This window comes from Callithrix jacchus, chromosome 20 (assembly GCF_049354715.1).
Source record: "Callithrix jacchus isolate 240 chromosome 20, calJac240_pri, whole genome shotgun sequence".
NCBI classification, from domain to species: domain Eukaryota; kingdom Metazoa; phylum Chordata; class Mammalia; order Primates; family Cebidae; genus Callithrix; species Callithrix jacchus.
The window spans coordinates 34,185,504-34,191,538 of NC_133521.1; the positions used below are offsets into that span (position 1 = coordinate 34,185,504).

General features: G+C 35.2%; 1 long non-coding RNA gene across 1 annotated transcript in view; it reads left to right on the forward strand.

The window, feature by feature from the left end:
* The window catches only part of LOC128930306 (uncharacterized), a 203,953-nt gene extending 200,010 nt beyond the window's left edge, over window positions 1–3,943 (forward strand). The window contains exon 4 of the long non-coding RNA XR_008478217.2: window positions 3,784–3,943. This is a non-coding gene — a long non-coding RNA (uncharacterized LOC128930306). The remainder of the gene's footprint in view (window positions 1–3,783) is intronic.
* Window positions 3,944–6,035: the final 2,092 nt, after the last annotated feature.

The following is a 6,035-nucleotide window of genomic DNA, read 5'->3' on the forward strand; positions in this document are numbered from 1 at the left end:
TAATTGGTTGTATGGAAAGTTCCCCCTGCTACCCACCTGGATGATTGTATGGAAATACCCTTAGCAACCAACAGTCCTGGAAACCTCCTGCCCCCTGGTGACCAGCTTCCTTATTTAACTGGCTTGCTCTGCTTCTGTAAAAGTTTGCTTCATCTAGGTACCCCCTCCCCTACCTAAATCAAGGTATAAAAGAAAATCAAGCCCCTTCCTCGGGGCTGAGAGAACTTTGAGCATTAGCTGTCTCTTGGTTGCCAGCTAATTAAAGCACTCTTAATTTGGAACTCGGAGTTTCCTTTTGACTCGCTCAGTTATTATAATTCTACACTTTTCCATTTTTTCCAAATATATGATTGTATAGTTAATATTGTACAATGATAAGTTTCACATAATAATTTTCAATTGAGTGATTGTTATCATCAAACTAGAGAAGGCTTTATTTATGGGCCTACTCATATCGATTCAGTTGGCCTGGCCTTGTCTTTTTATTTGTTTTGCAGCCTGGAGGGCCCAGGAACTATTTGTCTAATTCTTGTGTTCTTAAATATAATCACATCCTAAACCACAGATAGTGTAACCTTCCCCAGAGGCAAAGCCTGGCCCCTCCCACAGCTTGTATTCTGTTCAACATCTCCCTCTTGTTTTTCACCTCTCCAAACCTCTGTGCTAAATCTTCAGAATCTCTTCAAATTTATTATCACAATGAATACTATTTTCACTTAGGTCAAATCTTTTGTTTTCATTTTTCAACTCATCCATTTAGTTTCTACTTTCTCTGATATATTTCAAATATGTTTTTCACTTCTGAGAAGTCCAATTTTTACCAAATATGCCTTATTTTTTTAAGAAAACAGTGATTTTCCTAGAGCTTAGAATATACATTTATAACTGATCTAAGTACACTTTCAAATAATAATATACTTCTCCACGGCTTGTGGAGATAACATACAAAAGATTATTCTCAATTCTTCCCTCCCGTCCCCTATAACATTGTTGTCATTCATTTCACTTATCCATATTAATCTCTGAGATCACTTAAGAATAAGATAATATTTTATACTACCTTCATGAATTCTTTCTCCAGTGCTCTTCTTTTCTTCATGTGGGTTTGAGTTTCTTCCTCCTAAAAAATTTCTTTTAATGTTATTTTGCAGGGTAGTGCTGCTGGCAATGCATACTCATTTTAGTTTGTCTGAGAAAGTCTTTATTTCTCATTTAATCTTGAAAGATAGTTTTGTTAGATATAAAATTCTAGGTTTGTATATTTTGTTGTTGCTTTTCCTTTGAACACTAAACATACTAAACTCTATTTTCTTCTTCCTTGCATGGTTTCTGATGAAAAGTACACTGTCATTCTTGTCCTTGTTCCGCTGGAAGTAAGGCAATTTCTTCCTGGCCGCAGCTTCTTTTAGGATTTAATTTTTGTCTTGTGATTTGCTGCAGTAAGAATGTGATATACCTAGGTTAGTATTTTTGGTATTTATCTAGCTTGGCGTTCTCTGAGCTTCCTGGATCTTGGTTTAGTGTCTAATTCAATTTGGAAATGTCATAGCTATTATTACATCAAGTCTTTCTTCTGTTCTAGCCTCTATTTCTGCTTCTGATGTTCCAATCACTCATCTATTACCGTTTTTGAAACTGTCCCACAGTTCTTGGATACTCTGTTATAAGCATTTCTTTCCCATTATTCCTCCTTTTGCTTATTAGTTTAATATGTTTATATTGACAAATCTTCAAGCTCATTGATTCTTTTCTTGTTCATGCCTTGTCAAGTGAGGAGCCCGTCAAAGTCATTGTTAATTTCCCTTACAGTGTTTTTATATTCTAGTATTTCCTTTGATTCCTTCTTAGAATTTCCATCTTTCTGTTTACATTTTTAATCTATCCTTGCATGTTGTATATTTGTCCATCAAAGTCCGATTTATAGTTCCAGAGGCTTCTGTCCCAGGTAACTTGGTCTGGTTGTAATTCTCTGTATTTGCTTTGGTCTTGAGATTTTGAGGTGACTTTATCCTACCCCCTCAGTTCTCTTAAGTGTGCAACTCAATTTTTTATATTTTTTCTTATCAGATATAGGTGATGGGGAGGAAGGCAGCAGACTACATTGCCATGTATCTACCTATGCAACAGTCTTGCATGTTCTTCACATGTACTCCAAAACCTAAAACACAATAAAATATATATTAAAACAAAAGAATGAAGTAACAATTTCTGAGCTTTTTACATGTTAGATTTGTAATCATAACCTATTCTGCTTTATCTTCCTGATAATGTTCTGTTCTTTTCTCAGGTTTTGATCTACTCTTTAACATTTATAAATATTTTGCTTCCAGTAATTCCATAATCTTTAGTTGTTAGGTTCTGATTCTGTTGTTAGGTTTTCTGGAAACTCTTGCTAATGTGTCTCTTTTTCTCAAATGTCTTATAATTCTGAATTATAAATCCATCCTCGGTGGATCTATCTTGAAAACTCAACATCTTGGATTGATGAAGTATCTCTTCTTCTGCAAATATGTTATTGCCTTTGCAGGGTAGCAGGTGCAATATCAACGGTAGACAACTTTAAATTTACCAGTCTATGTTTTTCCTAATTATAATAGTGTGGTGAATTCAAACTCATAAAGTATATGAGAGCATGCCTGTGCTTATAAATATTTAGGAGATTTCTCTTTCTATCTTTAGCACAACCTGAAACATGCAAATTCTCTTGTTTGCTCCTATAATGCAAGGGTGTTATTAGAAATATCTACTAGGATGTCCTCAAGCATTGTAAATTCAACATGGCTAAATGTGAACTCTTTATCTTTTCTGTAAAGCCAACTTTTAGTATAGCATTTAAGGTGTCAGGGATTATCAGTGCTACAATATTTCAGAGAAGAAAGGTACAATGTTTAGGAAAAAAATTATTGAGGTTATGGGACTAAAGTTTGAAGGCAAGGGCATGGCTATGGGGATCTAAATGAGAAATAATATTCCATAGAGCAGGCTGATGGATACCAGTGAAACCTCCATGGTAGAATCACACATGGTGTGTTGGGACCAGGGTGAGCTCAACTCTAAAAGAAAACAGTAAAAATGAATAGTGCAAGACACATTTTTAAAAATAGGCAGAAGCCCATTATGTGGAGACATAAATGACTTAGAATTATGGGCTTTATTTTATAGGTAAACCTATCAATCAAGTAACCTATACAAATCAGGGTTTAAGGAAATATGGATTATTTCATTAAATTTGGTTAGAAAGGGCAATTCACTGAAGTGTAGGATAGAGGCCAGTGTGGACTCACTGTAATAATTTAGTAGAGTATATTATGGTGAGAATCTCAACAAACACCATCTAGTTACAATAAATCAACATAGCCAAGAGTTAGTTAATTAAACAGTGTGTTTGTCACAGTCATTTAACACTATAGATTTTAAACAATCTAAGGGGATTCTAATCAGGCCCTGTATTAGCCTTATAAGACACTTCTTGAGAAAGAAAGACTTAAAAATTAATTACCACTACATATTTTTTAAATTTCTTCATGGCACAGTGTCAGGATTTTATTTCAGAATCCTTTGAATGTAATTTCTGGGTCATGAGTTTCAATGGTGTTAGTTATTTGTTATGTTTACATGCTTTCAACGATGGAGAAAACCAGGTTTTCTTAAAAAATAGTTACTAACCCTGGATTCCCTCTCCTAATCCACCCACCCTAAACCTGCACCTCTCCCTGGCTCTCTTCTTGGAGTGTCTCCAACTAAAATCCAGGAGCTCATCTTGACACCCTTTTTTTTTCACAGATCCCATTGCTTCATCCTGCAGATTCTGAAAGCTCTCTCTTCAAAACACATCCAGAATCCAAACATCGGTCTCCTGCATGTTTGTCAGAACCTGCTAACTAAGGTACATGCTTCTACCTCTTCCATAAAACAATCTGTATTCCATGGAGCAACCAGAGTGACTTTTTATTATTTATTCAGAACACATCATTTTATTTACTGAGTCAGACCACATCATACCCTGCTCATAACTCTCTGATGATTTCTCATCTCACTCAGAATAAAATTCAAAGTTCTAAAGCAACAAGCCTGCAAGATCCTATGTGATGTGGCCAGAAAGCAGAATGTCTTGCACCCTTAGGTCATTTAAGTCTCTTCAATGTCACTTTGTCAGAGAAACTGTCTCTTACCAGAGGATGAAACCACATCACACCCTGCTGTTGCTCTGTTCCCAACTCTGTTTTAACGTGCTTTATTTTTATCTGACATTCTAATCATAATAGTATTTCTACACATTTCTGGCATTTGTTAGTTATCAATTAAGAGTCTGTCTCCACAGAGCTTGCTGTTATTTCTAAAGCAGCCAGATCATTGCCAGGAACAAAGTAGGTGCTTTCTTAGTACTTTTTTGTTCATCCACAAATATTTATTTCACAGTGTTTAAAGCTCAGGATAAAATGCTGAGCCAAATTTACATGTGTTCAATACATTATTAAATACATAACAGTAAAACGTGCATTGATTTTGTAAAGAGGAGGCATATAAAGAAGGCCTCTGATCTGCTCTGGGGAATTGTGAGGCACTTCTCAGAAGACTTGACATCTGTACTGATGTGGGTGTGTGAAAGATGTTTTGGGAGACAGGGGCATTTCTGGCTGAGGATCAGCTTGTGCTAAGCCCCTCTGGCAGGAACCAGAGAGGCCTGGTCATGTAGCTAAGAGAAGCCCAATGTGTCTATTGAGCACAGGTAGGTGTCAGACTATGAGAGCAAACCTGAAACTGGCTAAAACGTGAAAGGCTGGACAGGCCTTGATGAAAAGTATTCTTTATCCCTTCAGCACTTGAGCAGTTAGTGCGGTTTTAAATTAGGTGATCAGGTTTCTATCATAAAAGGATAATTATGCTTCCATTGTGGGAAATTCAGAGATTTTGAAGTAATTCAGAAGGTGGTAATATGAACTAGTGATTAATTGCGGCTATAGAACTGTGCATAGTCTAGAGATGTTTGGAGGTCAAATTTGGCATGGCGTGGTGACTGAGTAGACACGGGGAAAACAGGAAGCTGTCGAGAACATATCCTAGATTAATGGCTTGCTCAAATCTAAGGGAAATGGTGTTTATTTCCTGATTGGAGAGGAAAAGGAGGTGAGAATATAGAAATTTAGATGAACACATTTTTCTTTGGCATTGGCAGTGATATTTAGACCCTGTATTATTTCTCCTAAGGAAACCTTGACCTCCAAATTATGAAAACTACATTGGGAAAAAAAGTTACTCATTTTAAGACAATTCTCATATGTGTGAAGGCACAAAGGCACCTTAACTATGGCATAGTCCTGAGCTGTTCTAGCAAATAACTTTATGTCTCTTTGACCTTTATTTTCCCTTTGTTGTGCTGCTAAGGCATGATTTACTCACTCCTTGTTTGCAGGGCAAGGCGGAAGAATCTGAACCTAAACAATATTCTTAAAAGTAATTCTTGTCTCTAAACAATTCAAAGTTTGAAATATGCAATAAATAATAAACAGTACAGCAATATATCTTCTAGGAACAGTTCTCTATAAGAAACAAGTCTCAGGGATTATCTTCATTGCCAATAACTGGAATCTTAAATCAGAGACAAATGATTAGTCACTGAAATATTAATGTAAGTAGAAAAATTAGAGATGGTTCTTTTAATTTTAGTAGTGGCTACCTATGTGTTTTTAAGTAAATGAGGAAAAGAAACTGAGCAGAACATTTTACTGAATTAAAAGATTGGTAGTTAAATGTGTTTGACTATAATAATTCTGTGTTACTTTTACTCAATCATAAAACTATATAGGAGTATGGTGACAGTTTAGGTTTGAAATATAAAATATTAAATCATTACTTAGATGCTTTGATTTAATAAAACCAAAATATCTGAATAATTGCATATATTTTCACTTTTTATAGAAATGGCTGGTACTCTATAAAAATAGCTACAATTGTAAATATTATAAGAAGCTAAATTCAATGCATTAATTTTGCATTTACATTTAGAATGTAATATTGAAGGAAACAATGTTTGA